The sequence below is a fragment of the Herpailurus yagouaroundi genome, unplaced genomic scaffold, assembly GCF_014898765.1.
Source record: "Herpailurus yagouaroundi ecotype Mexico unplaced genomic scaffold, PumYag 29, whole genome shotgun sequence".
Lineage (NCBI taxonomy): Eukaryota > Metazoa > Chordata > Mammalia > Carnivora > Felidae > Herpailurus > Herpailurus yagouaroundi.
Window position 1 is genome coordinate 121,165,352 of NW_024412377.1, and position 18,200 is coordinate 121,183,551.

Below are 18,200 nucleotides of genomic sequence, written 5' to 3' on the forward strand. Positions count from 1 at the left end.
GCCACCCAGGCGCCCCAGGCTTTTATATTTTTAAAGGGTTGTAAAAACAAAGAAACAAAAAAATGTGACACATGGTTCGCAAAGCCTAAAATATGTGCTACCTAGCCCTTTACAAAAAAAAATTTGCTGACCCCTAACCCACATCATCCTTTTTAATAGGTACTGTACAGTATTCATCAGACGGATATATAGGCTGTTCCCATTTTTCACTCTGTTATGTTCTACAGTAACCTCAGTGAATGTTGAATTAGTAAATACTGAGCTATTGTTCCTAGGGGAAATATGAAGTTAGGTTCCTGAGAGCCTCTGGTCATAGTAGTTTTGCCAGCCCATCTTTATACAATCTTGTTTCATGTGTTTCTGTTTAAAGATTCTTTATTTAATAAATATCCTTGATTCATTAACATTGAACGTATAGCCAACAGTACCCTAAATCATGCCTGATCCAACCTTGTGTGATACACCTCCTCCCTAAGGTACATGAAACCCTCTTTCTGCTGAGGAATATGAAGCACTTCATCACTATGCTTGGGGGCCGTTGTAAAGAGGGAAATCACCAACAAAAAGCACAAAAATGCAAACAACATGGCCCTAAATGTACCACTGAAAGGACACTTGTTTACAGTATAAGAACTGAAGCAAGAAGGCATAATGTCACTTTGTTTGACCACAGATGGGAGCATGCACATCAGGCAAGTCAAGTTTTTTTCTTACTCTGTGCTTCCCCACACATGGCGAGAAAAGCAACGTATTAATGTTGGCGTTACAAGTGAATTTTAAACATTCACGGAGGCCCTGATATTAGAGTTGAATACTGAAGAATTGTGTACAGCGTAATGCTATCAGGCAACCTGTATTCTGAGGGTCCAGGCCTCAGACCCACAAGGCAGAAGATACACAGGGATTCAGATAACCTGGCTGGAGGACAGAGGTTGAAAGCTGACACGGCAGTGTGTACTTAAAGGAGAAAGAGCTCAACCTGGAGAGGCACACTGTGCACAGACTTGGGGGAGCTGTGTTTGCTAAGTGAGGAAATTGAGACTTTGTCCTCTACAAAATAAAGCTCTTGGTTTTTCAGGTGTTGCATAAAAGCTACATTTTAGTACCATATGTTCTGTTTGTTTGTTTATTTGTTTTTTTTTTAAGTTTATTTATTTTGAGAGAGAGAAAGATTGCAAAAGAGCATAAGGAGGAGACCGAGAGGAAGAGAGAGAATTTTAAGCAGGTTCCACACTGTCAGCATAGAGCCCAACATGGGACTCAATCACAAAAATCGTGAGATCATGACCTGAGCCAAAATCATGACCTGAGCCGAAATCAAGAGTCAGACACTTAACCCACTGAACCACCCAGGCGCCCTGCTGTTGTACTTTATTAACATCTTATAAGAATGTTTCATTTTAGTTTCTCCTTGGGTCTGAAAAAGTATTTTGGTGGTGATTTTTGTCCTAGTAATCCAGAAATTGTTCAAATTTGGGAAATTTTAATTTCCTAGATTTATAACTTCCTTACAAAACCACAGAAAACGTTTTTCCTATGTGTTCTTCAAGGCCCTAGGCCTCTTGTCAAATTATTTTCAAGTACTGATGGCAGGATAGATGGGAAAATCATGAACTACAATAAGGCAAAAATACTGACTTCCATTAAGTAGCTGGGTAGGGGCCTATTTTCCTCTTCTGTCCTGTCTCATCTTTTCTTCTGGAGATTGCTCTGTACAGATGGAGGGTCTGAGGTCTGTGGGACCTAGGCAGGAACACATTAGGAGGCTATGTCATGTTTGAAATGGCAGATGCCATGGAATTGTAAGGGAGAGGGAAAGGCAACTGTGAAGCAGTGACCCTGACCCAGTGCCTTGATTGAGCACAGCTTGTAGGTCATTTAACCTAGTGGATATAGCTCTGTCACTTACTTGCCAATTATCTCTAGCTTTTACAGTAACTTTGATAATCCAGACTCGGGATTCTGACAGCCTGCAGAGCGTGCCTTGCAATAATCTGCCTTTTATTAAAGGCCTAACCTCATATGTTTAGCATAGCCGTTAAGAGCTTGGCATCCACAGTGGTCTGCCTCATCTGGGATCCAGATACAGCTGTTTCCTAGTCGTGTGGCTTTATTTCATAAAATTTTCTTACCTTTTTGAGCCTAAATTTCTTCATCCAAAAAATGGGGCTAAAGCATATGAGAAATTAAAAAGCTAACTATTGGTTTTAATTTCCTAGATTTATAACTTACTTACAAAACCTATTAGTTTTTTGACCTTGGATGGGTAATTTCTCTGAGTTTGCAGTTTGGTTGATTGTTGGGGGATAATAATAATATCTGCTTCAAGTGGTTGTAGTGAGGATTGAATAAAATGAGAATTTTTATGGATTAGCATGAGCTAATACTTATAATGTATTTTAGACTGGTGTATAACACATAGTAAATACTTACTTAGTATTGATTACTGATTGTATTATTTTGATGTAGTTCTTGTTTGGTTCGCCTGTGCACTACCAGGACATACTGAAATGAAGTTCAAGAACTGGCTTCATGTTAGAGGGGGGGGGGGCCTAGGTAGCTCAGTTGGTTGAACATCTAACTCTTAATTTCAGCTCAAGTCATGAGCTCAGGGTCATGAGGTCAAGCCCTGGCCCTACGCTGAGTGTGGAGCCTGCTTAAGATTCTCTGTTTCTCTCTCTACCCCTTTGCCTCTCTCCTCCCCTCACCCATGTGCTCTCTCTCTAAAAAGAAAAAGAAAAAAAAAAAAAAAAGAAATGAGTTCATGTTAGAGAAAACCAGAGTTTTATACAATTACAGATGTAGAAGACTGTGTCAGGAGTCTGCTTTTCTTTCTTTCATGTCTAATTTATCTTAGTCTGCTTAAAGCCTGGATTCCCCAAATGAGAAGTAGCAAAATATAATATTTAAATGCTAAGTACTATATCACAGGAAAGTAATTTAAAGATTGCTCGTGTTTGTCTTCAAGAGCATCATAAAACTATAATTTAGAAAAATGCTAGCCTAAAATTACTGATTTATAAAGGTAAATAAAGCATAAGCCACTTTTTATAAATCAAAAGGATGTGACTTGATCTTGGGGTTGTAGGTTCAAGCCCCACATGGGATGTAGAGATTACTTAAAAATAAAATCTTTAACAATTAAGAAAACATATTTACAATATCATCCTGTATTTATCAATATCATAAGTGTACATCATCTGTTTACAAGATGAATCATTTGTCACTACCTACGTCAGTACTGTCTTACATGATACAGAACAAGGTAGGTGTTTTATATGTTACTAACACTACACGATAAAAATGAAAAGTTAATGTGAAAAAAAAGAAATTCATGCTTCTTTACATGTATCATAATTAGTGCATTGGTAATGAAGAAGCAACAATGTGATGTCTTTATAGTAGGCCAGCGTAATTGATAAGATTGCTTCATGGTAGGCTAGCCTACACACTAATGAATGACTGGTTGTAAAATTTTAGTGGCATTTAGTATCACAGTCATATTCATAACACAGTATTGGAAACGTTACATTAAAAAAAATTTGTATGATAGGCTCATATTCTATTTCTCTGATGGCAAGAGAGAAAGAGACAGACACATACTGTATGTTAATGCTGTTCTTTGAAAGCAAAGCTATAAAATAGTAACAGAACTAACACATTGTTAATTGTATATTAAACATCACTTGCCAGGGCGCCTGGGTGGCTCACTTGGTTAAGCTTCTGACCTGATGTCAGCTCAGGTCATGATCTCAAGGTTTGTGAGATCGAGCCGCGTGTTGGACAGTGCATGGACAGTGGGGAGCCTGTTTGGGATTCTTTCACTCCTCTCTCTCTCTGTGGCCCTCCCCCACTCGTGCTTTCTCTCTCTCTTTCGAATACATCTTAAAAAAGTATCCCTCGCCTAATGCCTATATGTAAGGATAGGCTAACCAATTCCATACAGGTCTTACATGTGATGTTCTCCACACTGAGTACTTAGGTGGTGATGATGATGTTGCAGAAACCTGTCCTCCAGTTCTTGACGCACAGTTACTAGATTTTTCCACACCAGGACACTCACAGGCACAACAGATAAGCTTATTAACTGTGCGGCCTGATGACTGTTTCCTATTTATTAAGCAGAAGTGGATCACCATAACATTCTTGATCCTTGTTGTTTTTATGTTCAGTAGGCTGAGGAGGGGGAGAGGGGTTGGTCTTGCTGTCTCGGGCAGAGGAGGCAGAAGGGGAGGCAGGAGACGTGGCACACTTGGTGTAACTTTCCGGAAATACCTCATAATTTCTGTCTGGCTCTTCTGCTTTTTCATTTATCGGTAAATGTTTCTTTGTGATACCAGCCCATCTTCCACCACTTGTTTTAGTGTCAGTGCTCATATCATGGAAGGGTCCTTGTCGTAGAAGTTCAAAGCAGTCTTGAATCATCAGGATGCTTCGGCCAGATTGTCTAACATCCGTCTGCTTTCTGGCACTGCTCCTTCTGTGTCTTCTGCCTCACTGTCTGGCACTGGTTTGGAAACACTCATCTCCAGCAAGTTGTCTTCTGTTAATTCCTCTGCTGTTAGCTCTTGAACTTCTGCAATATCCATATCTTGAAACCCTTCATCCCCTCCTTCCCCCCCCCCCCCATATCCCCATGTCCACCATTTCTTTCATGATTTTTTTCCTTGACTGGCTCTGTCATAAATCCTGTGAAGTCAGGCATAACAACATCTGGACCCCAGTTTTCTTCAGCCAGAATTTATCGTTTTGGGCTTGATGGCTCTCACGGCTTTTTCTGTAACAACGATGCCATCCTCCGTGGTGTCCTCCAGACTGACAAGAGTCGTGATCTCTCTGTCAGGGTTCTCTCCCACAGTGTTGACAATTCTTTCCATAAAGTATCTTGTGTAATCAGCTTCAGAGGTCCTTATGACTCCCTGATATGGAGGCTGGATTAGAGTTACTGTGTTTGGAGCAGGTACACCACTTAGGCATCTTTGATGTTGAACTGATGAGATTGTGGGAGACCAGGGGCATTGTCCAGTATACAGAGAACTTTAAGAGGCTGTTCCTACTGTCAAGGTGTACTTCCTGACTACAGGGACAAAGCATCAGTGGAACAAATCCAGGAAAAAGGGTTCTCATTGTCCAGGCCCTCCTTATTACACAGCCAAAAGACTGGCTGCTGGTGTTTATCTTCTTGCTTCAAGGCTTGGGGCTTGGCATAGATAAGGGCAGCTCTGATCATAAACCCCCCTGCATTTGTACCAAACAGTAGAATTGGCCTGCCCCTTCCTGCCTCACATCCTCTATGCTCGCTTCTCTTCCTTACTAGTACATTTCCTTTTTGGCATTTTCTTCCAGAATAGGACACTTTTGTCTGCAATAAAAACCTGTTCAGGCAGACACCCTTTCTTCTTATTGATTTTCTTAATGGTGCTGGGAACTTGTCTGTTGACTTTTGGTCAGCAGAAGTTGCTTCTTCTGTTATCCGGACATTTTTTAAGCCAAACCTCTTTCTAAAATTATCAAACCATCCTTTGCTGGCATTAAATTATCTAGTTTTTTTTTTAACTATTTTTTATTTTTTAATATAATTTATTTTCAAATTGGTTTCCATACAACACCCAGTGCTCATCCCCACAGGTGCCCTCCTCAATGCCCATCACCCGCTTTCCCCTCTCCCCCACCCCCCATCCACCCTCAGTTTGTTCTCTGTATTTAAGTCTCTTATGGTTTGCCTCCCTCCCTCTCTGTTTGTAACTTTTTTTTCCCCCTTCCCTTCCCCCATGGTCTTCTGTTAAGTTTTTCAAGATCCACATATGAGTGAAAACATACGATATCTGTCCTTCTCTGACTGACTTATTTCACTTAGCATAATACCTTACAGTACCATCCGCATTGCTGCAAATGGCAGGAATTCGTTCTTTCTCCTTGCCAGGTAGTATTCCATTGTATATATATATATTCTCTAGTTTTAAATCCCTCACCTTCCTTTTGCTCTAAGTTGTCGTATAATGACTTTACTTTTTCCAGAACCATAATGGGGTCTATAGGTATGTCTTTATTGTAGCAATCCTGAACCTACATAAAAGCTGCATTTCAACATGAGATAAAAAGGCACTTTCATAAAAAGTACAAGGTTTTTGTGCCCGCTGAAGTAGCTGCAGTGATAGCTTCATGAATTTCCTTGCCTTGTCTTTTTTCTTTTTTTTTTTTTCAGTGGTCCTTAATGCCGAACTCGCATGTATTGAAATGGTAGGCAACCACAGCTGTAGACCTCAATCTATAGTTCAGCAGTTCCACTTTTTCTTTTTTTTTTTTTTTAATTTATTTATTTTGAGAGAGCGTACAAGTGGGGAAGTGGCAGAGGCGGGGGGAGAGAGAATTCCAAGCAAGCTTCTTGCTGTCAGTGCAGAGCCCAACGTGGGGCTCGATCTCACAAACCGTGAGATCATGACCTGAGTTGAAATCAAGAGTTGGAAGCTTAACTGACTGAGCCACCCAGGCGTCCCCAACTTTTCTTACAATGTCTGGCTTTTTCTGCTTCCTGGGAGCACTTCCAGCATCGCTAGTGGTACTCTATGGGTTCTGTGATGTTATTCAAGGTTTACAGTATTGTACAAACCACGATGAAAAATACGTGGGAACCACAAGACCTCACTTGCTACTGTGACACACGGTTTATTGGAGAGATGAGCTTCTCACATAGAGATGATGGGTGGCACATGGTGTTTTAGGACGATAATAGCAAAATGAGGCGGCTGTGAAATTATTACGGTAGTACAGTATGAATTACAGTTAATTTCATGCAGTTATGATTGAATACGGTATCTTTGCATTTGTTTGCATTTCTCTCGACTGTCATTGGTACCATGTGTGAGCTGTAAGTCCACATGTGCGTATTTCTCAAATTTGAGAAATTTGAACTTGTTATGATTTGTCTATATTTTATGGTAGTAAATGATAAAATAGGCTGGTATTTACATATGTTTTATGCATTCATGACATCCCTTTTTCTGAATTGTTTTGATATTTGTAAACCCTACAGTTCATCTCCATGTTTCTTTAAATTGTTGTGAATCTCCAAAAACTTTCACACGAACTTATTGAAAAAAATATGCTTGAGTGGTACCGTGCATTTCATGCCCATGTCGTTCGTGTTGTGTTCGCTACTGTTACTGGTTCTCATGTTATTGTCGTTGTCCCTGGTTATGTGCCATCATGTAACTGAGTTAGAGAACCATGGATGTTAGAACTAAAAGAATCCTGAGAAAATTACCAGGTCCAGCATCCTGTCCCCTGCAATGTGTCTTTATCTTAGGATTAACCGGAGAGGGATCTTGAAGTCTAGGGATGCTGAGTGAGCTCTTGGTGGTCCCCCAGTGAGCCGGTGGTAGGACATCTGAAGTCTCTCTGGTTGCCCATTTCTAGTCAGTGTGGGGTGGAGGTGGGGGTCTGCTGGGCACTAGAATGCTGTGCTATTCTAAATAGCGCTAGGACCACTGTGTTACTAAAATTTCTATTTTATTACCTTCCCTTCCCTAGATGCTGTCTTAAATTTGCACCTTATAAGTTTAACCTATGACTGAAAGGTCACTTTGGAACCTTGGTTGGACAAAATTTTCTGATGTTCTTTAATATTTTTGTTGGTCCTATTCTGGTGCCTTTCAGTTTCCCAGAAGAGCTTACTCTGTGTACCAAAACCCCTCTGTACATGTTATCCTGTCTCCCTCAACTTCCCTCTCTTGCTTAGCTTTCCAGTGTTTGGCATTTGATGCCATCTCCTCCAGGTAGACTTGCCTGATTGCTGTCTCTACCTAAAGACCCTTCCGTATTCTCCCATGGCAGTGTGATCAGTGTATTATAACTGCCCATATCCTTGTATGTCTCTCCTATAATGGACTGTAGAAGCCTTATGAAAACCTAACTTGTGTCTGTCCATCTTAAAATTACAATCCTAAGTACACAGCACATTTCCTAGGTCTTGGTTGAGAACTTAGTTTACCATCCTTCCTTCCTCGCTCAGGACATTCATGTTCCTTCTGCAAACATTTTGGAGCATCTCCTTCTTGTGGTTTCTGCTAACATTTTCTCTTACTGCTGTGAGCCTTTTGATGGCTTTTCCACCTCCTCAAAGTGTATCCACAGGAAATGTTACCCATATGTCATCAAAGTAAGGAGCAGCAACAGAATCCCGTCAAGAAACTCCTCTGCCAGAGGTCTGAGAATCTGGATTCTCATTCTCTGTGAGCTGCCACCCTGCACTTCTTTCCTTATCCTGAGAGTGGGGATGGTAACAGAACCCATTCTCAGAGATGTCTCCAGGATGAAAGTAACCAAAATAATTGTGATACAGCATTTGATTCAGTGTCTGACACATATTAAATGGAAGTCAGCAACAATCAATTGTAAATTAATTAACAAATTAAGTGAGGTAATGACAAGGAAAGAAGTTCTGTTATTCTTGAAACATAGTATGTTTCAGGCTTTTTTCCCCCCTGTGGAACACCTGCATGGCACCTTTTTGTTATTCATAATGTTTTGACTGTGGCTGTTCTGGATTCCGGTTGAAGGTCTGAGAGACCAGTTTGTCATTTTGAACACAGCGTCAGTGGAATAGCGTATGACTCAACAATCACGTCATCCTGGACAGGCATCAAATGGATGTGAGCCAGGACATGATGTGATGAAAGGCATTCATTTTTCCCCTCTTCCTTCTCTGTGTTTTCTTTGCCACAAACTTGATTCACGTCAAGCCCATAGAAGTAACGTTTCAGTCCAATTCATAATAAAAATTGAGGGCATTTGCATATGTTACCTGTCGCGCACACTGAATAATTCTGTATTGTCACAATTTGTTTGAAATAGATCTTTTCTTTCTACTTGAATAATGAAAGAATAAATTATCTAAGAATATTTAAGAACAGGCTTATACTAAATATTTAATGTCCTTTTACTATTAAGATTCTAATTGTAAAACAAAATAACTAGAGGCAAAAACTAAAGGATGTGATGCATGTGTTTTGTCAAAAGAGTTCTGGCAACTAGAAGACTTGACTTCTCACATGGGGAAGTCCTGGTCCTCAGGGCAGTTGTGAACAGTGTATATAGATGACCCCAGAAAGACCAATGGTGGATATAGTTCTTTCTACTTTCGTTCCCTCCCCCACCCCCCGCATTCTGATTGCCGAGTATTGACTTCTGTTTTCACCTCTTCTTCTCCAACTCGTTATTGTCCTAATGACTGCTTAAGTAAAGCTTCTCGTTTTGCTGTAAGGCATCAGAATATTTACCTTCAATTTTTAAAAGTACTCAAATGAGAACCTCATACATCAGAGAATACCTGTAATTCTGAGTTAACACATCGAACTAAGCCTTTGGCAAAGAAAAAAGTTTTTTTTTTAAGCTGGTTGGTTTTCCTTTAACATTCCTTTATTCACTTGCTGGTTCTTTGGAGCAGTGACTTGTTTAATATATTTCAGGCTTTTGAACAAACCAAGGAATATAGGTTATTATTTTGAAACTCTAAGAGCGTATATAAAAACATCCAAAAGAAGAGTTTGCTTATGCCCACAGGTTGAAGAATTGTTTCAGTTTTTCTTATTTTTTTTAATGTTTTTATTTATTTTTGAGAGAGAGGGAAAATGAGCATGCGAGCAGGGGAGGGGCAGAGAGAGAGGGACTCTCAGAATCCGAAGCAGGCTCCAGGTTCTGAGCTGTCAGTACAGAGACTGACATGCGGCTGGAACTCATGAGCCGTGAGATCGTGACCTGAGCTGAAGTCAGCCCCTTTAACTGTTTGAGGCCACCCGGGTGCCCCAGAATTGTTGCTGTTTTCATGGATGAGCTGCATTCATTGTATATATTTAATGCCTGGTACTCTAACATATTTGGTAAAGGAATGATACCATCTTTCAAGACATTTAGACCTCCCCCAGAAGACAGAGCCAAACTTTAAGATCTTCTCTGTCTTGGCAATTTCCCGTAAATTTTAGAAGCAGCCTGTCGGTTTCTGTACACAAAAAAGCCTGTTGGGATCATAACCAGTAATAGAATTTGCAGGTCGGGGAAGAATGGGCAAAACTAATGTTGGCTGTCTCTCCATTTGCTTAGATCTTCGTTACCTAATTTCAGTGTTTTATGTTTTCCCTCAGAGCTCTTGCATGCCTTCCCTCCCCCCATTTATTCCTTTTTACGTGTATATGTGTTTGTGTTTTGCTGCTATCATGAATGACAGGAAATATCATTTTTGAATTGTTTGCGGTATCTAGAAGGAAGGTTGATTTTTTTTTTTTTTTAAGATTGTGCCCAGTGACCATGCTGAATTCATGGATTCTAATTTCCTTTTAGTTTTTTGTTTTGTTTTTTGTTTTTAATATCTGCCTGCTCCTTTCTCACAGTCTTCGGCTGGAACTTCATTTGCACATATGTGGGGCGGTTTATTATTGTCTCTCAGGTCTTTGAAGTACTCTTAATTTTCCCTCAGTCTTTTCTTCCTCTCTCTTCCTCAGGCCACATGAATTACATTGATACTGGATATAGAACAGCTCACTTAATCCTCCTGTTTTTTAAAAGATACCTCTACCCTCAACTGTGTCTGGCATTCTTGTCCAGGGTCCTTCTGCTTTGCTCTTCCCAGAGAGAGGTCTCCAGCCTTCTGCCTAGAAGAAGGGGATGGATAGGGTGAAAGGAAGGATAGCTTCTAATGAAAGATCAAAACAAAAAATAGAAGAACCCACCTTGGAGGCAGTAGAAAATATGCAGAGAGAAGGAATTTCTCCCAAACCTACTGTTGCTATGCTTAGAGATAAGAAAAATAGTGTATCCACCAAATAAGAGTAAGGTGTTTAAAAAAGGGAATTTCAGGGAAAGGTGAGGGAGGACAAGAAAAAATAAACATATAAAGGGAATTTTCAGGGAGTGAAACCAAACTATGAGAAATTAAAAAGGTTATAGCATGAATGAAAAGCTCAGTAGAAGGGTTGGGAAGTAAAAGTAAGAAAATTACCCAGAAATAAGAGCAGAAAGACACACAGGTGGAATATAGGAGAGAAAATAAGAAAGTTAGAGGACCAGTATAGGAAATCATAAGTGACTGGAAAAGGAAAGGTAATGTAGGGATGAGCTATCTGCTTGTTTTCCTATTGGTTTTTTTAGAGTCAAGAAAACTCTTTACTTGTGACACAAAGCAATACATAAGAATAACCTACACACACAATTGAATGAATAATTACAAAGCTAGCACTCTTGTAACTATTCATATCACGTGGTAGCACCACGGAGGCCTCCAGTGTGACCTTGCAACATTGCGGTCCCATTTTGCTCCCCCTTCTCAGAGGTAACCACTATACTGACTGAATAATCATTTTCTTGCTTTCCTTACCACCTGTATATACATCCTTAAACACCGGAGCTTACTTCTCGTGCTTTGAAGTTTAATAAATAGAATAGAAATGAAATAAACTGTATGTATTGTTTTGTATCTTGTTGCTTTCCCTCTACCCGTACAGTTCATCCCTGTTATTATATATAACTGTAGTGCACTGCTCTATACAGTTGTACCACTGTTGATACATCCTTCCCATTGTTTTGAACACTTGACTTAGTCTCTAGTTTTGGTTTACTACAAAAACTGTCATTCTAACACATTTTACTGTATCTACACATCACTTTCCTAAAGAGTATACGTTTCTTTAAGTGTATGTCAAGTGTTGCTGCTGGATCGCAGGATATTCTCGTCTTGCCTGTTACTGGATAATGCTGCACGGTCTTCCAGGGTGATGTGCTCTTTAAACTCAGACACGTTAGGGGCGCCTGGGTGGCGCAGTCGGTTAAGCGTCCGACTTCAGCCAGGTCACGATCTCGCGGTCCGTGAGTTCGAGCCCCGCGTCAGGCTCTGGGCTGATGGCTCAGAGCCTGGAGCCTGTTTCTGATTCTGTGTCTCCCTCCCTCTCTGCCCTTCCCCCGTTCATGCTCTGTCTCTCTCTGTCCCAAAAATAAATAAATGTTGAAAAAAAAATTAAAAAAAAAAATAAACTCAGACACGTTTTAGTGTCAAATGTTTAATTTATGCCAGTCTGGTGGGTGTGTAATGATATTGCGTGGTGGTTTCAGTTTGCATTTCCCTGATCACTAATGAAGCTGAATAACTTTTTGTATGTTTATTGGCCATTTGGAGTTCTAGTTCCTAAAATAGCTGTATAATTTTTGTCCGTGTTTCCAATGGGTTTTCTTTCCTTTTATTTGAAAGCTACTTTTGTCTAAATTTGTGAATATTATCAGAGCACAGGTGGCTAGGGTCCTTTCCCTTCAATTTTAGCCTAAAACCCTGTCATTTTGTCAGCACATTGGTGCTTTTAAGGATTTTTCAAATACATTTTTTAGCTAACATTTCAATTTTGACAGGCACGTTGCCCCCCATAACCTGGCCTGTCATTTCTATAAAAAGAAACCTGTAAATGTTCTTAAGCAGACTTTGAACCATTCCCCCTGATTTTGACCCCTACCTTTATCCCCAATTTCTCAGCCTTTTGAAAATGGTCCTATTAGGTTGCTTCTTAGCTTTCCCCCCTGGTAACTTAATAGACCCCAGAATGCTCATTCCAGTGTAAAATTTTGCTAGTTATCATCTCTCTTTTTTCCTCCTGTGTTATTGTGCTTTAGCTGACAAAACACCACTTCTCTTGTTGTCTGAAGTCTTAGAGGTTCATGCCTTGGAAAACAAATGTCATTACTCTCGTTTTACTTCCCAGAGGAAGCTGAAATTAAAGCATGTGTTACAGGCACCATCTTTAAGCAGAACTACATGTGGCTGGTCATTGTGTTTTCATACTCACATAACGCTTGAAGCAGTAATGTGGCTAAAAGAAGTATCACGCGAGCAATATAATTAAGGGCTCTGAACAACACGGGCTATTTCATCAGACTTGAAATATTTTAAAATTTGATTTAAAATTCAGGGCTTTGTAGATATGTCCTCATTGGACTAAGTGTTGAAATACTTAATGTCCAAAATGTTCTTATAAATCCAAAGAGGACCAACACCCCAGTAGGGAAATAGTGTTCATCAAGTGATAGTTGACCAGATGTGTTTTCTGTGAGGAACAAATGTGGGAAAATGCATGTATCTCCTTTTCTGAACCAAGGTGGGGTGAGCAGTTTAACAGTATGTATGGAAAGTCCTAAAACTGTCTATTGGCTTTCCTTGTCTTTTTAAGATTTTAACTTAAGTAATAATCAAAAATGTTTGCAAAGGTTTATGCAAATTTATTATAGTGAAAAAAAAAAACAGGAACAAAGAATAGCCAATAATGAGGGAATGCTGAAGTTACTGCTGAGTATTTTGTAACCATCAAAGAATCATGTAATAAGAGATAAACTATTGACACAGGAAATCTTCTCAAAATGTTGTTAAGTAATGAACAACAAATGCACAGTGCCTCACTTACAAAAAGCCGGATACAAAAGAGTTATGTAGAATACTATACCCAGAATAAATATATATAATTTTTTAAAAGATTAAAGATATATATAAAAGTATTTCCTGTTTTTTTCTGATAAAAGTATGATGGTTTTATTTTCTAATTTAAGTTTGCTAGTGTTTTCTAAATTTTCTAACTATTTATTTTATGATTTAAAAAATATTTTGTGTTTGTTTTATTTGCCAGATTACTTTTCTATTATATCTACTTGTATATTTCTAAGGGACTATAAAACAATGATCTTGGAGTTGGTGATGGATTAGAGATAAAGAAATGAACCAGGACAGAAATAGTTGGGTCTTTATCGACATCGTAATGAGCTTTCCCCAGTATGGTAACAATAATTACATTCTTTTCCCCATGACTGAAAAATGGGGCAGCCCACATCTAGAGCTGTCTTCGTAGGTAACATTCTAGCAGGGAGAGAAGGGAATGGCTTCCTATCCCAAATGAGAGCCTCAGGCCCATAAACAGTCGTTGAGTCATGTCAGCTACCCACTACAGTGGCAACCAAGTGTGAACCCTCCTTGTTTTCTGTCTTGTAAGTTTCCCTTAGTGGCTGTTTCTCATTCTTTACAGGTGTAGGGTTTATACTACATTTTAGAAATCACAAAAAGTTATACTTTATTTTGTTTCACTCTTTTGGAGCACTGTGAGAAAAATTAAAATTTCAAACAGATGTTCTCAACTACTATTCGTGTGTGCCCGTTTGTCCCCTTTTTTGAGAGAGGTGCCGATTTCTTATTCCAGCTAACTAGGCATACTTTTGCCAACCACCTCCATTTAATTTCAAGAGATTGGCTATAACATCTTGCTCTCAGTACTTTTACTTCTTATGGCTCGGGTGTTAAAGTTCACTCTGTGGCTTTTAGACAAAGTACAGAAACCAAAATGAACACTCAGGGTGTCCAAATAGTCTTAAAATAAGCCTGATTCAGCTCAGCTCACGCATTGATTATCTACTTAACCAACAGTCAACGGTCCACATTGTGACGTGTTGTTTACTGCTCTACAACATGTCAGCTTTCAGGATTCCACAATCCTTTATCAACAATGGAACCCTCAGTTCAGAATTGTCAGATATTTATGCTATAAATTAATGACTTTATCAATTTTGTGATTGATGTTTTTGGCAGATAGATTTTTTTGTGTGTTTTGCTTTAAACTGTGTGAAAATTTTGTCAAAGTCATTGTTTGTATGGGTTCGCTTTCTCCCCTGCCTTCCTCAAAACCTGGCCATTTCCCTGTTGGTTGAATTGTGAAGCTGTTTGAAGTGATGATTTCATTGAAGTTAACAAGTCTGAAAACTACTTAGATACTTTAAACTGAGGACTTTAGTTTCAGAAGTTGCGTTTCTCTTAGACTTTGGAGCTGTCCTTTGACGGGAATGTCAAATCTGCGTGGTATTCAGCAGGTTCTGTTTCCTGCATACACAACCGACTGCTTACATAAGAACTCAACTTTAAGGTGCTTTCTTAATGGCTGACTATTCACATTCGAGTTCTTGGAAGCAAGGGATTTGGTTTCGTTAAAATAACGATTTAACACTTCTGTGAAAATACAAACTTTGACAGAGCATTTAAGAGAAATTTGAGAGAATACAGTATTGGTGTTGTTTTTCAATCTGCAAATTATTTTATAAATAGAACTAGTATTATTTGATCATAAATGCTTATCAGTTTCAAAGCTTCCAGAGTGCAAATTTCCCACTGCAGTAGTTACCATTTATCCATCCTCCAAAAAGTGCTGCTTGTGCCCTTGAAATTTTTACATTCCAAATATCCCCAAGACTTTACAACAAACATCATGTCATCACTTGCTTTCAAAGTTTCTTTTCCATTCCTATATAGCTTCTAAAATGTTAGAAGATACCATTTTAAAAGAAACAGAACTTATTTTTCTAATGAATATTCTAGAATAAACTACAGTAATCTACACTTAGTTGGACTGTGGAAAACCAAAGCTTGCTGGTTTTTTTATTGCTAACATTAGCAAAAGTGGAACTACGTGATAGCTTATGTTGCTCCTCACTGTTTTTATAAAATTTTGTTGAGAAAATACATGTCTTACAAATATGTTTAAATTGGTGTACCTATACACGATGTGCACTACCCCAGTATGTTTTTCGTTTAGTTTGTTTTGACTCATGTAATTGTATAATATACAAAGGGGTTTTCTCGATGTAAGGAAAGTACAGAATTTAAACAATTCACATGTATTTTAAAAAATGTAGTCAGTCTTGTTATCTGTATGTGGAGAACGCAAGATACATAGATAATAAATGGCTATTGGTGCAAAGTACTAATCCTAGATCTAGGATAACTGTTATTTTGGGCCTCACTGGACATTAGTTTCTATGAAACAGGGGCTCCAACATGTTAATGCTCTAATTTAATCTACCATATAGTTAGCCCAAAAGTTATTACTGGTATGCGCTAAAAAAAGTAGTAGACTTGGAATCCTGAAAACTTAGACTTTCCCTTTCATTAGTATTTTATAGGGCCCTGGGACTAATTCTCTACATTTGTGAATCTTAATTTCTGCATCTATAAAATGGGATTAGCGAGATCTTTCAGGATAGTGATGAAGATTATAAACCATGTATATCAAAAGTGCCTAGCACCTAAAAAGTACTAAATAAGTAGTAGCTGTTATTATATAACTTGAATTAAATATATAATTACAATATTTTAGTGCTCTTAAATTGAATAATTACAGTTTTTTTGGTTTTGTCTTTTAAACATTGGTTGACAATTTAATTTACACCCATAATTTCTCCTAGCCAATAGATATAAACCTTCCATCTATAAAAGTGGTAGTGTGACTAGATAGCACCTTTCTAGTTAAGGCAGTGTAATAACAAGTTCATTTTACTAAAAGCAACTCTTACTCATTTGCCAAAAACTACGATAATTACTATTTATGACATCATGTATCTCCAACAGGATACTTTGATGGAGCAGTGTCCTGGGACAAAATGAAATATATCTCAGTCTAAGGTCTCCTATATTTAAGTTAAAACATAATGTTTTCAAAACTCCTCCGAGGGCAAGAATGGTATTATAAATATGCAAAACATTCCTATTTCTATCATTTTCTAAAATTTTTTTAATGTTTATTTTTGAAGGAGAGAGAGAGAGAGAGAGAGTGTGAGCGGGGGGTAGGGCACACAGAGAGGGAGACACAGAATCCGAACCAGGCTCCAGGCTCTGAGCTGTTAGCACAGAGCCCGACATGGGGCTCAAACTCAGAAACTGTGAGATCATGACCTGAGCCGAATTGGGAGGCTCAACCGACTGAGCCACCCAAGCGCCCCATATCATTTTCATATTTTTCATACATGGTTGCAAATATATAAAACACTTCTGTTTCTATTTTCATATTTTTTAATATTTTGCCAGGTAATTTAGTCTTTAATGGTTACTGTTACAGTATCTTAACAATTTGGAATGTGAATATGCTAATTGGAGATTTAAATTAATGCAACTAGAATCTAAAAAAGTGGAGGTAATGTGGAATTATTTAGAAATTTAAAAATTGAATTATAGGGGCGTTTGGGTGGCTCAGTCGGTTGAGCCTCCTAATCCGGCTCAGGTCATGACCTCACACTTTGTGAGTTCGAATCAAGCCCTGCGTCGGGCTCAGTGCTGACAGCTCAGAGCCTGGAGCCTCTTTGGATTCTGTGTCTCCCTTTCTCTCTGCGCCTCCCACACTCATGTTTTGTCTCTCTCTCTCTCAGAAATAAACATTAAAAAAAATGTTTTAATTGAATTATAGGGGCACCTGGGTGGCTTAGTCGGTTAAGTGTCCGTCTTCAGCTCAAGTCATGATCTCACAGTTCATGAATTCTGAGCTGTCAGCACAGAATCTGGAGCCTGCTTCAGATTCTGTGTCTCCTGCCCCTCCCTGCTCGTGCTGTGGCTCTCTCTCTCAAAAATAAATGAATAAACATAGTTTAAAAATTGAATTATAGTTAGAACACAATATTATGTCAGTTTCAAATATACAACATAGTGATTTAATGTTTATATACATTTTGAACTGATCACCAAGATATATCTAACTGCCATCTGTCACCACACAGAGTTGTTACAATATTATTAAGTATATTCTCTATGCCGTACATTGCATCCCCCTATCTTATTTATAACTTGAATTTTGTGTCTCCTAATCCCCTTCCCCTATTTTGCCCATGTGCCTACCTTCCGCCCCTCTGGCAACCATCAGATTATTCTCTGTATGAATCTGTTTCTGTCTTGTTTGTTCATTCTGGTTTTTAGATTCTGCATATAAATGAGACCATATAGTGTTTGTCTTTTCCTTGACTTGTTTCACTTAGCATAGTAATCAGCAGTTTCATCCATGTTGTTGGAAATTGCAAGATTCCATTCTTTTTATAGCTGAGTAATATTCCATCATATATACATACACCACAGCCTCTTTATTCATTCATCTATCATTGCACACTTAGTTTGCTCCCGTATCTTGGCTATGGTGAATAATGTTGCAGTGAACATGGGTGTCTATATCTTTTTGAAATAGCATTTTCATTTTTTTTTCTAGATAAATACTCAGAAGTGAAATTGCTGGATCATGTGGTCACTCTGGTTTTAACTTTCTGAGGAACCTCCATACTGTTTTCCACAGTAGCTGCACCATCTTGCATGCCCGACAGCTGAGTCCCAGGGTTGTCCTTTCTCTACATCCTTGCCAACACTTATTTCTTGTCTTTTT

The 18,200-nt window shown here is 38.7% G+C and overlaps 1 protein-coding gene across 8 annotated transcripts in view; it reads left to right on the plus strand.

Annotated features, from left to right (window-relative positions):
• The window catches only part of NR3C1 (nuclear receptor subfamily 3 group C member 1), a 116,007-nt gene that overhangs the window by 55,001 nt on the left and 42,806 nt on the right, over nucleotides 1–18,200 (plus strand). The window lies entirely within an intron of this gene.